Consider the following 17,758-nt stretch of genomic DNA (forward strand, 5'->3'; position numbering starts at 1 on the left):
TCCCATCTGGAACATTTCTAGTAAGATGGTAGACTGAGCATATTTCCTTATCTCTCTTACTTGTCAATCCCATCTATTGACATAGATTTCTTTTGTCCTTATTCACTGGCATTGCAGAGACCCAGGTCAGGGCTCCTCAGTGACCTCTGACAGTACCCAAATTCTGGTTGACTAAAAGCCACTGGGGTCACATCGATAATGAAGGAAAAGGGATCCAGAGCCTAGTCCCTTATTTTCTAAATTTGTCTGTTTTTAAGAATCACCTGGGACTTTTATTTAAATATTTAGATTTCCACGTTCCTCTGATACAGATTCTGAATCAGGTGGAGGCTGGGGGAAAACTTGAATCTGTAATTGGTTGTTGTCCCCTGACATGTTTATGATGGGGCAAATTTGGAAATGGTTCTCAACCTATGCTTAGTGCCTCTCAGCCTTTAGTGCTCTGGAACCCAGGATGCTGACCACCCCACAGTGCTTGAGCCAAAACAGCACATGAAAATAAGACACTGAAAACAGGACAGCACTGTGTAGAATTTTAAATGGAACTCTATCATTTAGACACTTCATTAATGTTTGTTAACTTAACAAAATTATAGATATCCCAAGGAGCTAGACTAAATATAGGCTGACCTGGTAATTTTCCAGCAGATGATAACACCCTCTTTGAGGGACAAGGGAGAACTACTTTCATGCAAATAATTATTTTTAACTGCTCTATTCCTGCTATTATTTTCTTCAAACGTTATTCCAGTGCTATGTTTTAAATATAACTCCAGGGAAAGAGGTACATTGCTCCTTCCAGGACAGACGTTCTAAAAGAAAAGAAATAACTATGTATAGAAAGATAAGTTTTTAATAAGTTGTATTCTTCATTCCTTCCTCACTGCTCACCAGCGTGGCATACACCATGCTTGTCCTAGTTCTATCTCTATTCTCTCTGTGGTGGTTCCCAGATATTTTAAAGTAGGTGCTCAGTAAGCAGTTTTTAAATGAGCAAAGGGTGGTATTGCCATAGATCATGGTGGATGAAACTAAGGAGTTTGAGCTTTACCAGAAGGCAGTGCAGACCCAATCCCCACAGGGGAGTTTTAACCAGGGCCATGACAAGATCTGCTTTGTGTTTTTGCAAGATAACTCTGGCTATAGTGTCAAGGATGGATGAGAGGAGGACACTGTGGAGCTGAGAAGATCACTGAGGTCCGTAGTAGTAGTTGAGGTGGGATAATGCACAGGCTAATCACCTTGTAATTTTCCATGGCCAAACCCAGACCGTTTAAATCATCTCTTAAGATGGAATCCAGGTATCAGAAGTTTCTAAATTGTCTTGGTGCTTCCAATGAGAAACCAAGGTTCAGAATGACTAGCAGAAGTTGAGATAGTTGCCGAATCAGAAAAGGGGGCACAGATACAAGGGCTGTTAGATGTAGAACAACATAATTAGCGAACAGGGCAGAAGAAATGAAGATAGGGAAGGAACTGAATTACTTACAGGTTCGGCTTGGAATCATGGAAATTGGGAGGTAGGGTGACCAAACTTTCTGTTTTGCCAAGGAGTATCATAGTTTTATACCGAATCGGGTCCCTCATCCCAGGAAAGTTGATCACACTCCAGAGAGGCATCACCACCCAGATGGGCAGTGAAGGATCAGAGTGCGGTTGGGGAAAGATGGTTAATGTTAAACATGGGTGACAGCTGCTGAGTATTGGTGACTAACACCAACCTAAAGCTCAGAACTGGAGATCATAGGGGCTAAAAACCCCACATTCCAAATTCCTAGGATGGTGGCTGTTGGGGCCTCCATCCTTCAACAGGGCCTGCTAAGAGAAACCAGGAAGCAGAACCAGCACCATCACTTCACCACTTCACTAACAGAAGATGAGGTTGAGAGGAAGAAGGCTGTTGCCTTTTGTAGAAGTACACTACTCATGTAGAACTATTTATCCCCCCAAGAAGGGTAGGGGTGGGGCTGGGTTGCCTCTCTTCCTCAGTGTCAACGTAGGGAGTTATCAAGAGGACTGCCCACAGGTTTGTGGGTCTGCTAGTCCCTATCGGGACAGTTATGAGGTGCTAAGCTCTCTGTCCAGCCCCAGTGCCAGGGTAGAGGAAAAGTACGTTGGAAGAGATGGCACAGAGGGAGACTACCGGGTGCAGCAAGGGCAAGACTACGCCTACTTAAAGTCTGAGAGATTTGGAAGATGGAGCCTACATAAACCTGAAGACCTAGGAGTTTGGCTGTGGTGAATAGATCACATTTAGACTTTGGTTTTATCTGGGAAAGCACAGCACTGGGTGAAGAGGAATAGGACAGAGGAATACATATCAGAGGAATAGGATACCAGGCTGGAGCTGGGCCTGAAATTCAGAATGAAGCTGTCTCATAAGGACCCCCTAGCATCTTGAATTGCTGCTTGGGAACAAATTACTTGTCAGATGACATTGTAGGTCTCCATCTGTCCACCCTGATCACAAGGACAATGCACTGTGTCCCACTAGGGTAGTTCTCCTTTCTTTATCCTTCCTCCCCAGCCATCACCAGCAACATATGTGATGGAAAGACACGGATAGGTGTGGGTGAACCAGGCCACACTACCACATCCCCATGCTGTTGCAGGGGTTGGGACTGGAGGTGGGAGAGAAGAGAGCCATTAACTGGATATTAAAACAGAGGTTTGAAATAGAATCACTGAATCGTAATGATAGGAAGTCAGTGTTTTAGTGACTGTCAATAACTATTCTAATAACTGTGACTGAAAGGTTATAACATTGGGCTAAAACATTAAGGGAGTCCACTTTCTATGGAAAAGGGTATTATTTTTTAAGATTTTATTATTTATTTGACAGAGAGAGAGATCACAAGTAGACAGAGAGGCAGGCAGAGAGAGAGGGGGAAGCAGGCTCCTGCTGAGCAGAGAGCCTGATGTGGGGCTCGATCCCAGGACCCTGAGATCATGACCTGAGCCAAGGGCAGAGGCTTAACCCACTGAACAACCTAGGTGCCCTGGAAAAGGGTGTTTTGACACAGAACTTATTGCCATGTCATGAGCAACTTTATGGAGCAGCCCAGTTGTGAGACACTGAAGCCTCCTGCCAACAACAAAGTAGATCCTCCAGGGCTTCAGATAACCATGGCTCCAGGGACAGCTTGCCCGCAACATCATGGGAAATTCTGACACACATACTGACACTTTGAGTCACCTGATCTGCTGTGACTTGGATCTTGCTTCTGTCAAGCACAACTGCTGTTGCCATGAATAAGGAATAATACATTACAGGCCCCAGAGAGAGGCCTGAGACCTTGGAAAGCCAGGAAACAAAACAGACTATATTTGGGTCTGTCTCCTGCACATGCCTGGGTCGACTTCCTCCACCAATATACTGTGATAGATCTGCTCTACACACAGGCTGTGCTCCTAGAGACATGTAAATATCCTCACATGCTGTAGCTATCTTTTGGAAGCTTTCAGTTAATGGAATTAACTAGCTTATTTATCATTGGAATAAGGAGTAATTTAAAAAACAAATCTTTGGGGCACCTGGGTGGCTTAGTTGGTTAAGTGTCCGACTCTTGATTTCTGCCCAGGTCATGATCTCAGGTTGGTTTTGTTTTGTTTTTGTTTTTAAGATTTTATTTATTTATTTGACAGAGAGAGAGATCAACAAGTAGGCACAGAGAGGCAGGCAGAGAGAGAGGGGGAAGCAGGCTCCCTGCTGAGCAGAGAGCCTGATGTGAGGCCCAATCCCAAGACCCTGACATCATGACCCAAGCTGAAGACAGAGACCTAACCCACTGAGCCACCCAGGCGCCCCTGATCTCAGGGTTTTGGGATGAAGCCCCACATATGGCTCCAGCACTGAATGAGGAGTCTGTTGGAGATTCTCTCCCTTTGCCCCTCCTGCTCGTACTGGCTCTCTCTCTCTCATATAAATAAATAAATGTTAAAAAAACCCACAACAACCCATAAAAACAAAAAATAAATCTACATTAGTAGGCTCATTTGGGGAAGACAGCTGCTCCAAGATTCCAGAGCAAAAGGGGAATTAAAAATCTGATACTGGTCTAAGACATTTCTAGATTGAAAGTTCCCTGATGTCTAACTCATGAGTTAGAAATGAGTGTTTGGAATATGTGTGAAATATATAAAGTTTCCAAATTTCCTTGTATTATTTTTTTCCAGATTGTCTTTTCTTTCTTTTTTTTTAGCTCTATGACTTTACATTTCACAGACTGAATATAGAAATGTCTTGGTGGGCTATGGTTATAGAATAAACATGTCTTAGTCCTGAATCTCACTTTTGGATATTATGTACTCTTTATTCCTTCCTTGGAGATGAAGATTTAAGTGGTTTCATCTTGGGGATGTGTTTCATACAGATGAATCTAGATGCCCTTTATATATATATAATTGGTGCAATTGGGACCAAAATTTAATTTTCCACTTCCTCATATGAAAATAATATAAGCAGCTTATTAAACAGCACCGAGACCAGGAAATGTATGGGCATTATAATGAATAAACCTAAGCTCATTATGATTTTAGTGAACGTGTTTAGATTCAGGCCAGTACGGGACCGATATTTACTAACTCTGATGGCATAAAGTGCATGCCCAATCAATTTCAACAGTCATTATTTAGTATATGGGATAAATTTAATGCACATCACTGCCAAATACAGTTACGTATGTGGAAAAATGAATTACAGCACAATTTCATGCCAGAAATAACACTATCAAGGTCCATCAATGTTCCATGTGAAAATGGCCCCTTTCCCAGGCATATACACTTATATCATGATCCCCCAAAAAAGAGTAGTTGCTGACAGTCACCCAGCAGTTTCACCAAGGCATAAACACAGTTCCTTTATGAAACAAACTGCCTTGTTATACCTGGCCCCTTAAATTATCACACTACATTTAAGCCAACAGGGTGGGGGCAAATTAGATTAAGTGGAATTTAAAGCAAAGCTATCTAGATGGCTGTTTTGTTGGACTCTATTTAGCTATAAATGACATCTGGAGTTGTTGCTGGTATTTATCTTACATTCCTTGTAACCTCCCATCATCAAACTCAACCGCCAGATGCTCTATTAGGAAGAATAAACTCCCCTGGGTCTCCTCTCGTGTCAGAAAATCAGTGAGTGCCATTATGGAAATTTTCTTTTTTTATTCAATCCTGGTGTGGATTCCTAGCTTGAATTAAGTCCTGTTGTACAATTGTGTGACTGCGGGGGGCAGGGTAGTATATGACTTTCCTGAGCTTCAATTCCCTCACCTGTGAAATGAAGGTAATGCTGTGTCCAGTAGTCGGCACTGAATCAACACTGGTCACCATCAGATGAAGTGTTTCAGCAGGTTTGCTTTGAAATTCATTTCTACTTTCCATGACTTCAGGATAATAAACCTGCAACACATTGTTCATTCTATTCCTTTCATGCCTCCTCTCTCCCTGATCAACATGGGAAACAAAGCAGAACTCTAAGGCATACAAGACTAGATAGTGTCCTCTAGTGGTAGATAGGCAAAACACAGGAAGGACAGTTATTTTTGACTTTTTAGGATTCAGACTGAAATCCATCACAGAAATAAAATGTAAAGCTATAAGATGAAACATAATTAATAGCTGGACAGGGCCTTAACTTTCACATCTTTCTGTACAACAATAAAGAAAAACTTCCTTGTCTATTATAATACAAATTGTATTCTAATTATTTGAGCAACAAAATTATTGAGACAGAAACAATTATCTTTTTCAATTGAGTGTGAGAACTTTTGATTCATTTTTGTGCTCATGATTAGATATTACACAAAGAAATTATTCAAGTCGTTCAGTGGGATGTATTAACAGAGTTCTTTCCAAATTCATATAGTAGTACATAATTTATTTCACAGGATTTCTGATAATTTAGAAAAAAGCGAATGTGCTATAGAGGCTTCTCCAGTGATTCTAAGTATTAGATGTTAGTCAATGAACTTATCTTAACTTGACATGATCAGCGCTGTTCCTATCCAGCTTTGGTCTCTCACAATCTCCATTTCTACCAACACTGTTGCTCTTGAAATTCAATCAGGGCAGTATCAGATGGTGACTAAAAGCACGGATTCTGGGGCACCTGGGTGGCTCAGTCAGTTAAGCATCTGCCTTGGGGTCAGGTCATGATCCCAGGGTCCTGAGATCAAGCCCCACTTTGGGCTCCCACCTCAGTGGTGAGTCAGTTTCTCCCTCTCCCTCTGCCTTTCCCCCTCTGCTGGGGTTCTGTCTCTCAATTTCTCCCTCTCTCTCTCTCAAATAAATAAATTAAGTCTTTAAAAAACAAATAAAAGCATGAATTCTGAAGTCCAGTTGATCTAAATCCAGCTTTCCCATGCATTGCTCATGCAGACTCTATGCCTCAGTTTGCTCATCTATGAAACACCAGTGTTAATACCAGCTGCTTCATAAGGTTGTTGTGAAGACTGGTTAAGCTCATACATGGAAGGAGATCAAAACACAGCCTGGACTTACTATTAGTGAATAACTTTTATGTGCCGTCCTTTTCAGTTTCATAGAGAATGCATGAAGGTCTTAAGATACAGATCTTGCCCTCAAAGAGTTTATAATTTGCATGAGAAGATCTTGTGGAATAAGTGGTAGGGGATGTTTCATCCCACTTCTTGGTTTGTAGGAGGAGGACTTTTCCTTAAACATAGCCCTGGCACTCACATTCTTGTTCTCCCTGGGAGAAGTGGAATGATTTCCCTGGAATGGAGTGACTTGGGGGCAACCACATGAGGAAGAGACACATTTTCCCACACAGTTAGAAGCCCATTTGACTCTTGCTTAGTAGTATATCCTACAATTCAGCCCAGTCAACAGTAGAGAGGATAATTTGGGCTCTACCTGCCACCCATTCTGTGTGTAGTTCTTCATTTCTTAAGAACCCATTTTGAGAGTGGAGAGCTCTTCATCGACAGACGGGACCCCCTGGAGACACCAACGGAACATACAGACTCACAGAAACAATTCAATGCTTATTTGTATGGTGTGAACCTACCATAAAAATATTTCCAGAAATGAAAGTTTGGAGTAGGCTGAAGCGATAGGAAAGAGTTTCACAGAAGTGGGACTTTGGCTAGCTCTTAAAGAAAGGGATTGAATTTGGATGAGGGGGAAGGAGGAAAAGCAATCCTTAGCAGAGAAATTTTTTTTTCTAAGACTTATAGCAGTTTGTACTTCTGTGCAATTGGCATAAAACATAAAATACTGGTTAAAATTAGAAAATCATATCTCTGCCTGATGACTACATGGTGACACAGCCAAGCTATGGTTAAGAAATAGTGACACAGTTCCTTGCTGCCTGGTTTTCCAATCACATGTGACCTAACTGCAAGGAATGTTTCAACTACTTTATACATATTAAGACATTTACTCCTTACAATAACCCTATGATAGAGATGTCACTATTTCCCCCAGCTGAGGATACCAAAGCATAGACAGGGGCAATCTGTCCAAGGTTCGTAAGAGAGAGAACTGGAGTTTGAACCCTGGACTTTATTCTCTCACATCACTCTACTTTGTGATTTCTCAGTCTAAGAGAGGGGGTTGCAGTGGGCCTTCCTTGTGAAGGAACTCAGTGAGGAGACTAGCCTGACTACAGTGAAGGTTTGGACTATGGAGGCTGTAACTTGAGCTGAAAGGTAAGTGGGCCTGGTTCAATGGGGCAGGGGATTTGGGGGGGGGAGGTTGAGGGAGGGCTGGAAAGGCAAGCACAGGGGTTTGGAGGTGGAAATAAAAAATAAAATGCAAGATTAATCCTATCAAGATCCTGCTCAAGGACAGTTTTGTATTGCTCAAGGTATGAAGTCCAAAGATTTCAAGGGTTTCAATTTGGGGGAATGGACACTGTGTAAACACGAAGAGATGGGAGAACAACAAGAGAACTTGATCCTCTATGCCTTGGGAGGGCCACAGATGGACAGGGCAAGGTGACACATGTTCTCATCCTTTCCAAAGGCCCTGCCTAGAGGACAAGCATGGCTGGAGGTATGAATCTGAGATTTTATACATACCTAGGAGCTGAAACTGTGAGAAGTGAAGCTACCCCACAAAAAGATACCAAAGGAGATGGAAGAGACATATCGACGGAAGAAGGAATATGGGCAACCCGGAGCTGTGGATGGTAACTGATCCCCTGCACGACTGAAGAATCTCTGGTCAGCTGGTTCAAAGAGGTTGTTGAAGATGAGAATTGGTACAAAGCCAGGGAATTTAACAATGAGCTTGGAAACAAGGAAATGAAAGTTGGCCTTTTCCATTACAGCACTCGTATCAGGTAAAGAGAAGAATGTCTGGTTAATGTCAGCCCACGCTATCATATGTGTATGCTCTTTCCCGTGCAAAGGGCATAGTTAAGTTATTGAGCAGATATTTGTATCAGGCCAGTCACCCCTGCCCCAGGAAAGCAAAACCATGATGACTCCTTGAGATAGGGGATTTGTAATGCAGGTAATAGAAAAGAAAAGGACAGGGGACAGTGAGGCAACCCAGAGGTTTGGAAGCCATTTCTATTCCAAGTCTAGAGAGTCAAAAGGAAGAGGCAGTGTTGCCAGAAGTCAGAGGTGGATTTTACCTGTAGAACTTGGTAATGGTGGGCCTGTTGGGGGAAAGCTGCAAGGTGAAGGGCAGCAGCTGAATAGGGATAGGGGGACACTCTGGTTTTTCTCTCCTTCCCACTCACCAGTCTCCCTCCAGGCCCTTCAGTGACCAAGCCCAGCTGGATATTAGTTGACAGACGAGCCAGGGAAATAAAGCCAGCAGAGGTCAGGCCCAGGATACAGAGCAAAGCAGGCAAACTGGCAAGAGGGCACCTGAGGATAAACAGGTCCCAGACGTGCATGGTGCTCTTGTAACATTTGGTCTGATGTGGGGATGGTCTTCTCCTTGTCCAGAGGAGCTAAGGACCCCCTAGGTGAATTCACTGTTCATCTGGACAGTCTCCACAGTCCTGTCACCTGCCTTCTCCTACCAGAATCCAATTAGACTCATTCTTCAGCCTCAGTTACAGAAGAATCAAGGTGTCCAATGGGGGATCTCACGTAGATCACGCAGTTTCTCCTGCATGCGGAGAGGCTCCTGGGGCTGAGTGAAGGGCGAGGGACAAAGATCCTTGAGAGCCTCCCATCCCCTGCCTTTAGAAGCTGGGAGGGAGCTGCCCTGTCCTGAGACAGGTGGCAGATGGCATCCAGGCTGGGTGCTGGAGGCTTAGGAGTTGTGGTAAGAACAGAGGCCTGTACCGTATAAGCTAAAGGGTTTACGTTTCAGATACTACCTCTTTTGTTCTCTTCCAGTATTTTGGTAAATTAAAAAAGGCATTCAGAGCCCCTACGTGTGGCACTGGTGTTAAGAAGGGGATTGATGGGGTTGGGTGGTGGATTTTTGTCCAAGCTTGTGCCATAGCTCTGGAGTGGTAGTAGGTCCCTGGGGCCAGTGTTGACAGGGAGATTGTCATGACAGTGGCCCAAGAATAAAGTGAAACTCAGATCAGAACCTCCAGGCAGAGGGAGCTATGTGCCCTGACTATAACCCTAGCACACTAAAGCTTAGTGGTTTGGGGGTTTCATAGCTAGTAGTTACTGAGCACTGTCTAATGCGATAACCCATTATAAACACTTTGCCTGTATTAATTAATTTCACCCTAATAACAACCCTCTAAGGTAGGTACATGTGACAGATGTGGAAATGGAGGCTTAGAGGTTAAGCAACTTGCCCTGGGGAAACTGTAGAGCCAGGATTTGAATTAGGCAGGGTGTCTGCAGAGCCAGCATATTTAACTATTACAGAGAAATCTGAGCACCTTGGAAAACAGAAGAGAAGATGTCTGAGGGAAGAGAGACTGAGAAGGTTCTGAAGGAGTAAAATGGAAGAGGGGAATTCTAGGAGAAGATGGGAATGACCAGAGAGGAGGACAAGCAACTGGTTAGGTGAGAGTGTGTGTGCCATTCAAGATTATATCAGCCATGCAAGGAAGGGTCTGTGAGGAAATGGAAATCATGGTTGTACAGTCTGTGTCTAATGGTTCCCATACCTAGATTCCTTGTAGATTTGTTGTTTATCCTTTCTGTTGGATCTTATTCATGGTCTTGTCTCCTCATAGTTCTGGCTATCATTGAATGTTGGTCTTGTACTTGAACATAGTTTATAGAAGTATTTTGAAGCAGAGAGTTCTGAAATCATCCTCAAAAATGTTTGCTTCTGAGGGGTTGCTGGCAATCTGGGATCAGCTTAACTCAAGTTCAAGCTTTAAGGTTTTGTGAACCACCAGATGATGATAAGCCAAGCCTTGCACAAGCTGGTTTATTTCTGATTTACCCTTTGTTCTGTGGCTGTGGGAGGCCTTCTGGGTCTCAGGCCAAAGCAAAGGATTATTTACCATGGGGAAAGTGTCATATAAATAATGAGAAAGCAATTAATGGATTACTTTACATTCCTAAGTTGGTTCTGCATTTCCTCTCTCAGATCTCTTCTCTCTCTGATCCTATCAGCAATGATGATTCTGGCATGTTGATTGATGCCAGTGGCACAGCAAAAGGTCAGGGTGGGAGCACAATCAGTAAACTGGAGACAGAAGTATAGAAGTAGTTGAGTGGATTTTCAGTGCTAAGCTTTTAGAAAGACCCTGAACAATTCTGCCGCACTCACTCTGTTTATAAGAAACAAAATTCATAATGACAGTGCCAAAAGCTATGCATCCTCTCATATCATGAAGAAACAATGAGCATTAAGGGAGGAGATTTAACGGGGGGGGGGGGGCTGCTCAAGCACAAAGGGGCCTAGGCCAAGTGGGTGCCCTCACCTTGTTTTTTCTTACATATCTATCTCTTGGCGGCTAAGGGGGCTCCCAGGATCTAATTAGGGCAAACTGAGTACCATCACTCAAAACTGTCAGGGGCAGGGATGGTCCCGGTCTAGGATATGACTTTACCTTATTTCTAAGCTAATACATTAGCCCATTACTGTTTTGTAAATGCTGGCAGAAGCTATCTACTCATACTTCAGAGAAAAAGGACCTTAATACGCATAGCACAGCAAGCAGCATCACCACCAGAACATTTGCTTGGTTCCTCTTGCCCCTACCCCTCCCGAGTCTCACAAGAACAACTCAGAGGGGCCCAGGTGGCCACCTGAACATGCAGTGAGTTGCACTATTGCAGAGGACTCTGAGTTTGGGGAACACACTGTTTTATAGCCCGCAGTGGACAGCCTTTGCTTTGTCCCAGAGGGAAACATTATCTCAGTCCTCAAGGTTCATTTTTGCAAACACACTGTGAGGCTAGGTAAAGTGTGGCCAGGGCCTTGGTTTCTTGATAGACCAAGCAAGCATGGGTAGGGATGTTCAGAGCTCATGGTAGACGACCTTTCCAACAGAGGTGATGTAGGGGGATTAGTTACAATATGTATAATCTAAAAAAACTATTATTTTCTATTGCAGTCTCTAAATTTGGGTCACTTAGACTGGGCCAAAGCCTCAGCTGTTGGGATTCTGCTGTGTGGTCCCAGTCCATCTATGTAGCACACTACATCTACTCTTTTCTCTTGAAGTTTTTCTTCTCATTTTAATCATCTGTGCTTGCTTTCAATTATGTTTTCACATGTTCTACTTATTTCTAAAACAGCATGCACAGTGGAATGATTGCTAATTTTGGCATTAAGAAAGCTGAATTTACATAAAAGCTCTATGATTTGTCAAATAAGAGATCAACACACCCATCTGGCCAGTCAGGTAGTAAAGCTGGGGTACCACAAGACACTTTGTTTAGTGAAGTGTATCTTAAGATTATCATTTTGAAAGCCAAATTTCTCCTCTTCCTTCTAAAACTTATTCCTCCACCTGCACACTTTATCTTGCTTACTGACATCGTCTGTCCTTCCAGAGACTCTGTCTTCATGCCTGTGCATGAAGGTTCCCCAGTTTTACCTGCTGAGTGTTGTTATTATCCTTTTCTCTCCCTGCCGACATTGTTTACCTTGAACACGTTTCACCTGAAATCATTCAAGAGTTCCTAAGGCTTGCCACCTTCAATGGATCTGTCTTAGTATTGCCTGATCCTGTCATGTCACTCACTGCAATCACCTCCCATCCTCATACAGCCCCATTTCCTTACAGCGTATGTTCCCCTTCTCTCCCTTTACACTTTACCTCATATTATTTTACATCTTAATATTCCAGATTTTCTGTATTTCTCAGTAAACGCCATGATGTTTCACATCTTTGTGTTTTTGATGTTTTCCCTGCCTCAAATACCAGTCTTCTTTTTGACTAAGCCCTTTTCCTTTAAAACCTCGGGTCTTATAATAGCCAATGACATGATACAAGAAAAGGAAAGTAGAAGTATAATATGTAGAAAAGATATTGTGATCCAAGAACCCTCCCCTCCCCCAAAACATCAGAAAAACTACTACCAGCAGTAAGAGAATTCTATAAGGTAGCATGGTCAAGAGATTACCCAGAAATGTCCATCAAATGGGGAATGGAACATTTAAATAAATTATGTTACATCCATATAATACAATGTTGTGTTGCTGTAAGAAGGAAAGAGGACACTAGTGGAAGTATTTCTAAGATACACCATTAAATTTAAAAAAACAAGTTGCAGAACAGTGTGTATTGTGTACCTCTTTGTGTAGTGGAGGGGGAGGAATAAACATGTTTGTTTAAGGGAACTCTTGAGTAACAACAAGGAAGTACAGAAGTTTTTGCTTTTGGACAAGGATGGCGAAGATTGGAAGTAGAGAGTGGTCAGTATGGGAGCTAAACCTCCCACTGCACGCTTTAGTGTTGTTGAGTTTTTAGTCATGTGAATTTAATATCTGCACAAAAGACAGATACCTAAAACAAAATAAAACATAAGGTCTCAGGTATTACCCCTATTCTTCTATGTGTCTTTCCCATGAGAGGGAGTCCAGTGAGGTGCCTGAGAACAGAGGCTTGGCACCAGGCCCACCTGGATTTAATCCCATAACTGGACTTATCAGCTTTTTGACTTTAGGAAAGTTTTATATTCTGAGTCTACATTCTCCTCCTTTATAATCTGGGAATGACAATCCTCAAAACAACACTTTTGAGTGAATATTAAGTGTGATAATGTTTGTAATATAATTAACACAGTAATTTACATAAAATTAGTCCCTGGTATTTTATATATACATATGAGATATGTATCTATATGCATATACATACATATATACATATATACTGACCTATAACACATACATATACATTTGTCTATATAACATACTTGATTAACACACTGTATTGAAAGGATCAAGTGATTCATTTGTGTCTATTTCTCTTTGCCTTAACTTCCTGTTCCCATCCCCACAGACTTATATGATTTATTAATATTTTTATTTCCAGTACTGGCACACTTAGGTGCTTAAGAGATATTTGTTAAATTGTTGATGAACTAAGCATGGCCAGTTCTTATGACTCTGAACAGAGGGAAAAAACCCAACAGAAATATCCTGAAAATTTTCAGTCAAGTCATCTAACTCGTAAGGTGGCTATTATTGCAAGTTCCTTCTCCCCCCATAACCTTGCCCCTCTGTGAAGACCAGAAAAGTACTTATGGACCAATCAGAGCCAAAGTTGGAGATTCTTTTCCTTTCTTATCGTAGGTTCTCATTAGATACAATTGAAAGTTGAATGGAGGACAAATGTTGTCCCCACATGACCCTTCTCACGGCTCTAACCCACAAGCAGTTTCTCCAAGTATTCACACTTATACAACTGCAGATACAGAAGACCACGCTTCAATAAGCTGATCAAATTGGCTTACAATTTATGGAAGACCTGATTCCAATCAGCAGACCAAAAGGGCAATGCTAACAGCTTTCTTAGGATTCCTCTGGAAGGAAAAAATCCCACTTTAGTTAGATAAGAACATGCATTCCGTTTCCTTTAGTAGTAGTTTGACTTACCGTGGAAGCTGGGTCCCCTGGGAGTCTGCTGGGGTTGATAAGAGCCCGATTATCTCAATGGGGCAAAATCTCTTCCTCCTGAGAGTTCAGCTTTGGTAATCAACCGGGTGGTGCAAACGCTCTTCCCTTATAGACACAGAAATGACACAGTGTGAGGTCTTCTGCCAGCTCCTAACCCACCCTGCCTCTTTGCATCAAGGCATAAAGCTTAAGCCTCTTATGTACTTCCCAGGAAAACAATGCTGTTCAAAAAAAATATGTCAGGTTTATAATTTTTCTACATGCCTGATTTAGCCATCAGACTAATCTCCAGATATTTAATATAGAAACATACATTTATAGAATTTGTATGAATTTATATAGGAATATAAATTTATAAGGAACCTCTACATGTCTGTTTCATATGTTAAAAGGATTCTTTCCCAAGGAATTCATTCATAAGGTTTGCTAAAAAGAAAATTGTCCATGTTCACTGAACATGTTTTATTTACCTGAGCCTTAATTTTAAAAAATTTATCCAATATAAAAGCAGTGTCTCTGATATATGCATATGTATGTGTGTAATATCCTAGATTAAATGAGTCCAATATATACTTTTTCCTTTTCAAATTCTTCTCTAGGTATATTTCTTTTAAAAATTTATTTATTTATTTATTTGACACAGAGAGAGTGAGAGAAAGAGAGAGTGAGTGTGCACAAGCAGGGAGAGGGGCACAGGGAGAGAGAGAAGCAGGCTTCCCACTGAGCAGGGAGCCCAATGTGGGGCTCAATCCCAGGACCCCGGGAACAGGACTTGAGCCTAAGGCAGACGCATAACCAGCGGAGCCACCTAAGCGTTCCTCATCACAGTTCTCTAAACTGACTCAGAAATATACCTAGACAGGTCATGAGGGTTGCTCAGTCAGTTAAGCATCTACCTTTGGCTTGGGTCATGATCCCAGCATCCTGGGATGGAGCTCCACATTGGGCTCCCTTGCTCAGGGGGAAGCCTTATTCTACCTCTCTCTCTGCCTGCTGCTCTGCTACTTGTGCTCTCTCTCTCTCCCCTCATCAAATAAATAAATAAATAAAATCTTTAAAAAAAGAAAAAGAAAACTGTGATGATGGCATTTAGTGGTGCTGTAGATCTTGAAGCAAATTTGTTGATGTCAGTGCTATTTCTGCCATTGAAAAGTTATCTGGGGGCACCTGGGTGGCTCAGGGGGTTAAGCCTCTGCCTTCGGCTCAGGTCATGATCTCAGGGTACTGGGATTTAGCCCCACATTGCGCTCTCTGCTCAGCGGGGAGCCTGCTTTTCCCTCTCTCTCTGCCTGCCTCTCTGCCTACTTGCAATATCTCTCTCTGTCAAATAAATAAAATCTTAAAAAAAAAAAAAAGAAAAGAAAAGTCATCTGATCCATTCCACTACTCCTCACTCCTCCTCTGATTTTTATAAACAAGTTCTATCAGTTGGGCCAATATGCATAGATGGGACAGAGAAAATGTTTCATCCCAAGCAGCCTGCCTTTTCCGGTTGTGACAGGAGACATTTGAATGACATTTGTCATCTTTTTTTTTTTAAGATTTATTTATTTATTTATTTGACAGAGAGAAATCACAAGTAGTCGGAGAGGCAGGCAGAGAGAGAGAGAGAGGGAAGCAGGCTCCCTGCTGAGCAGAGAGCCCGATGTGGGACTCGATCCCAGGACCCTGACATCATGACCTGAGCAGCAGCTTAACCCACTGAGCCACCCAGGCGCCCGACATTTGTCATCTTAAAAGGAGCAGAGATTTTCTCTAAAGGAGGCACTGGTTCATAGCTGCTCTGGAGAAAATCAGTTCTACTACCTTGATTGGAAATGGGCAAAATCAAGTCATACGGCAACGTACAGCCCATATCTAGCCTGTCACCAAGGGGCAGGGGATGAATCTCTGTCCTCTTTAGATGAGATACTCTCTCCTCAGTTTATTGCAAGCCCCAACTCCCTAACTGTTTGCACCCCTCCACCAGGCCTGGTCATGTGACTTGCCTGTACCAGGCAGGCATTTGAATTGATGACTTTTACTTAAAATGTTATTTATATCTCATATTGAAGCACCCACCCATGTTTAAATAATAGTTCTGCTCTGTACCTAGCCCATGTAGGTTAGATTGCTAGATTAGCTCATAGTGTTACCCTTACAAACTCTAATTTGTAGATAGCAATACTCTTCTACAAAGCTATGTTAAGTTCTTAGTGTGACAAATGTTCTATTATATACATATTATTTCTCTTCCAATCATTTCCTTGTCTTAGACATTAGTATGCCTCATCTCAGGGAATGACCCTCCATCTACTTGTTTTCCCAGACCCCTCTCGATTCTAATTTCCATGGGACTATTTCAGTCTTGGTTACCACTAGTTCTATGAATAGCCTGCACAGAGTAGACACTCAAACATTGGTATAATAAACGAAGGAGGCAGAATGGGCCCTTAATGTCTCTGGCTTCTATCAATGCTCTTGGAAAAAATGTCATCCTCTACCGCTCTCCCATCCCATTTTTGCCTGAGTTAATCAAATTAGCTTCGATTTGCTTCCAAAAGCCTTCCCTGACTACTCCCCAACTTCCTTCCTGGTCTGTTAAGTTCCATAGCTTCCTGCATACACCTTAACCACAGCACATACCATATGGTTCCCATGCATGCCAATTGTACCCACCAGCTACATAAGGGATAAAGCAGGTATCTTCTTTACATTCTGGTGCCTATTTTCTTGACAGAAGGAAGCAAGCAAAGAAGGAAGGACAGACTGACAGATATTCTGCGGAGAATGTCCAGAATATATGTAGAAATGAGTGTAGATCTCAGAAGAGAGCTGTGGCAGAGAGAGATTTGAATTATCCGTGCTGATGCCATAGGGTGATCGGGTGATTGTTCTCTTCCTGAAAGCTGTGTGAGGGACAAACTGTCTAGGTCTACAGGGCCTGAAATGGAAGGTAGTCTTGGTTATAAGACACCAAAGATTAGTGGGGACTGTGATAAATTAGCAGTAACAGCCCTCTGTAAAGGGGACAAGCTAATAATTGCTATGCAGAGGTGCTGGCCCAGTGTAGCCAGATCTTCTGATTTTTTTTTTTTTCCAAAAGAAGTAAAAAGTCCCTATTTTTTAATGAATGAGAAGTCCCCTACATTTTAAATGCCTGTCAAACTAAACAACTCAGCCAGATTCAGGCCATGGCTTGGCAATTTGTGACTTCTGGTATAAAACATTAAGGAAAGCTGATTTATAAACTATGACATTGTGTATATACTGATGATGGGAAGAAAAACAGGTCACTATTCCAAAGGAGGACAGAAAAGTATCTATAAGAACAAACTCATCAGCTACTAGCTGAGTTAATTAAGGAAACACATATTTGAGGAAAGAGAAAAATTTATAAAAGGGGCTATCAGGTAATGAATATTGGATCAGGTCCTTGGTTTGATTTTGGAGTAGGAATGAGTTATGTGTGAAAGAGGTCCAGTTTTGAAAAATGAGGGATTTCTTTAATAGCAGTGGATAATTTTTTAAAGACTTATGGTACATTCTCAGCTATACATAATACTGCAGAAATGCACATCGTAAAATCCAAATATGAAAATACATCCAAGTCAATGAGCTCTCCACTCACCTCATGACCAAATTATACAATTTGAGAAATTAATTTTAATTAATAATTCAACTATATTTTAAATTACACTAAAATTAATTTTACATTCTGAGTGTTGTGTGAACTTATGAACACTATTTGAACTTATTACATCATTAAGTCCTGCTATGACCCCCCTGAAGTGAGTTTTTTATT

General features: G+C 41.9%; 1 long non-coding RNA gene across 7 annotated transcripts in view; it reads right to left on the reverse strand.

Annotated features, from left to right (window-relative positions):
- LOC131831737 (uncharacterized) overlaps positions 1-17,758 on the reverse strand; it is a 130,216-nt gene that overhangs the window by 101,866 nt on the left and 10,592 nt on the right. For all 7 annotated transcript variants that reach the window (XR_009353783.1, XR_009353782.1, XR_009353779.1 and 4 more), the window contains exon 2: positions 13,954-14,079. This is a non-coding gene — a long non-coding RNA (uncharacterized LOC131831737). The remainder of the gene's footprint in view (positions 1-13,953; positions 14,080-17,758) is intronic.

The sequence above is a fragment of the Mustela lutreola genome, chromosome 5 (assembly GCF_030435805.1).
Source record: "Mustela lutreola isolate mMusLut2 chromosome 5, mMusLut2.pri, whole genome shotgun sequence".
Lineage (NCBI taxonomy): Eukaryota > Metazoa > Chordata > Mammalia > Carnivora > Mustelidae > Mustela > Mustela lutreola.